Source organism: Schistocerca cancellata, unplaced genomic scaffold (assembly GCF_023864275.1).
Source record: "Schistocerca cancellata isolate TAMUIC-IGC-003103 unplaced genomic scaffold, iqSchCanc2.1 HiC_scaffold_681, whole genome shotgun sequence".
NCBI lineage: Eukaryota > Metazoa > Arthropoda > Insecta > Orthoptera > Acrididae > Schistocerca > Schistocerca cancellata.
In genome coordinates this window covers 75001-77500 of record NW_026046692.1, presented here as the reverse complement: position 1 = coordinate 77500, position 2500 = coordinate 75001, and positions in this window count along the sequence as shown.

Below are 2500 nucleotides of genomic sequence, written 5' to 3'. Positions count from 1 at the left end.
AGTTGTGCCTTAACCTAACCCAAGTTGTGCCTTAACCTAACCCAAGTTGTGCCTTAACCTAACCCAAGTTGTGCCTTAACCTAACCCAAGTTGTGCCTTAACCTAACCCAAGTTGTGCCTTAACCTAACCCAAGTTGTGCCTTAACCTAACCCAAGTTGTGCCTTAACCTAACCCAAGTTGTGCCTTAACCTAACCCAAGTTGTGCCTTAACCTAACCCAAGTTGTGCCTTAACCTAACCCAAGTTGTGCCTTAACCTAACCCAAGTTGTGCCTTAACCTAACCCAAGTTGTGCCTTAACCTAACCCAAGTTGTGCCTTAACCTAACCCAAGTTGTGCCTTAACCTAACCCAAGTTGTGCCTTAACCTAACCCAAGTTGTGCCTTAACCTAACCCAAGTTGTGCCTTAACCTAACCCAAGTTGTGCCTTAACCTAACCCACGTTGTGCCTTAACCTAACCCACGTTGTGCCTTAACCTAACCCACGTTGTGCCTTAACCTAACCCACGTTGTGCCTTAACCTAACCCACGTTGTGCCTTAACCTAACCCACGTTGTGCCTTAACCTAACCCACGTTGTGCCTTAACCTAACCCACGTTGTGCCTTAACCTAACCCACGTTGTGCCTTAACCTAACCCACGTTGTGCCTTAACCTAACCCACGTTGTGCCTTAACCTAACCCAAGTTGTGCCTTAACCTAACCCAAGTTGTGCCTTAACCTAACCCAAGTTGTGCCTTAACCTAACCCAAGTTGTGCCTTAACCTAACCCAAGTTGTGCCTTAACCTAACCCAAGTTGTGCCTTAACCTAACCCAAGTTGTGCCTTAACCTAACCCAAGTTGTGCCTTAACCTAACCCAAGTTGTGCCTTAACCTAACCCAAGTTGTGCCTTAACCTAACCCAAGTTGTGCCTTAACCTAACCCAAGTTGTGCCTTAACCTGCTCTGTAATTGGCATATGACACGTTACATTAATCCAGTGTTGTCTAACCACAACCCTCTGAATATAGTTCGCTACTCGCACCGCCCACCCTCTTGTGTATCGTTTCATGTTCAACACTTCGCAAGTGTTGCTTACTTTTTACATGCTCCCGCTGTACACTGTAATGTGGACGACTGCAGGATGTACATCGCCCCCCCCCTCCCCCCTGCCTTCGCACGCTGGTCGTTCAGGTGCTTGCGTGTTCAATGCCCTTCGCAGCTGTTCACTGGCATTCGCATGTCGAAGCGCTCAGTCTACGTCGTGGTACGGCCTGTGTCCACTGTCCGCTGATGTCGTAAGCTTAACCCTCACATTGTACTGCACATAGGTCCGTATGTACTGAATGATACGCTGTGGCACATGTGTGACTGTACAACGACTGCGCCCAACAACAGCGAACCATACGGTCCAAATGTTGTGCACTCAGCCACGTGCCGTCTCCCCATAACAGCTACATTGCAGTGTGGTACGCCATAGAGACGTGTGGGAGTAACGGACGCCCTGGATGGCGATCAGCATGAGCCGTCTGTTGATGTAGTGGCGCGTGTATTCAAACGTAGTCGTCTCTTCTCACACAGTGTGATAGCATGGTGCACCGCGTTCCACATCTGCGACATGGTACAGATGCTGGTTGACAGTCGGTCTCGTAATGGACATCGCATACGTAGGGGGCCACCTCCCACGTGTTCTCTAGTCGTGCACATTTTGTTGCGTGTATGTGGGCAGACGTAGTGTGTCGTGACACCTAACAGACAGGTATGCAATAATCGTTGCATTTGCAAACTGGGATGGACGTCTACGTTTGCTGGTGACGTTACGCAAATGAACAACTGGTAAACCCATTGTGGTGCGGTTGTTGTTGCTGGAGGTAAATCAGTAAGGGCAAATCTGTGTGTGAAGCGATACGCGGCGGTGGCTGGGCGGGACCGTCCCCGGCCGGTGAGGGGGGGCCGCCCGGCGTGCTGGCCGCGCGGTGCGTGGGCGCACGCGCTACAGCCGGCTGGTGGGGGCGCCCAGTGGCAGGCGCGCCGGCCGACGGACGCGGCAGGCGGCGCAGCTGCGCGCCGGGGCACCCTGCGCGCGGCGCCGGGCGGCCAAAGTGGGTCCTCGCGGGCCCGGTGCGAAGCGCGGTGGACATCTGCAGTGTGCTGGTCCGACTGAGGACTGTGTGCGTTGAGGATGCGCCGCCGCCCGGCACTCGGCGCCGCGACGCCGTCTGCTGCTCGGTCGCCCCAGCGGTTCTCGCTGGTGGTTTGTATCGCAGTTGTGCAGACGTGTTGGCACGTGCGCTGTGCTGGGAGAGTTCGCTTCGGCACCCACGTGGGGCCTTTGCCCTTCTGTGGCGCTGGCGTTGGAGCTGCCGGTCACCGTAGGTGGCGCGTGTTGTCTCCCGCCGGCAATGCCACGACAGCACGCTCCCGGGCCTCTGTCGGCAGCGGCAAGCTCAGTTGGGAGCACGGGTGGTCGCACCTAAAGCGTCTACTCGCCTAACTCCGGGCGATTGCGCCTCTCTCGAACCC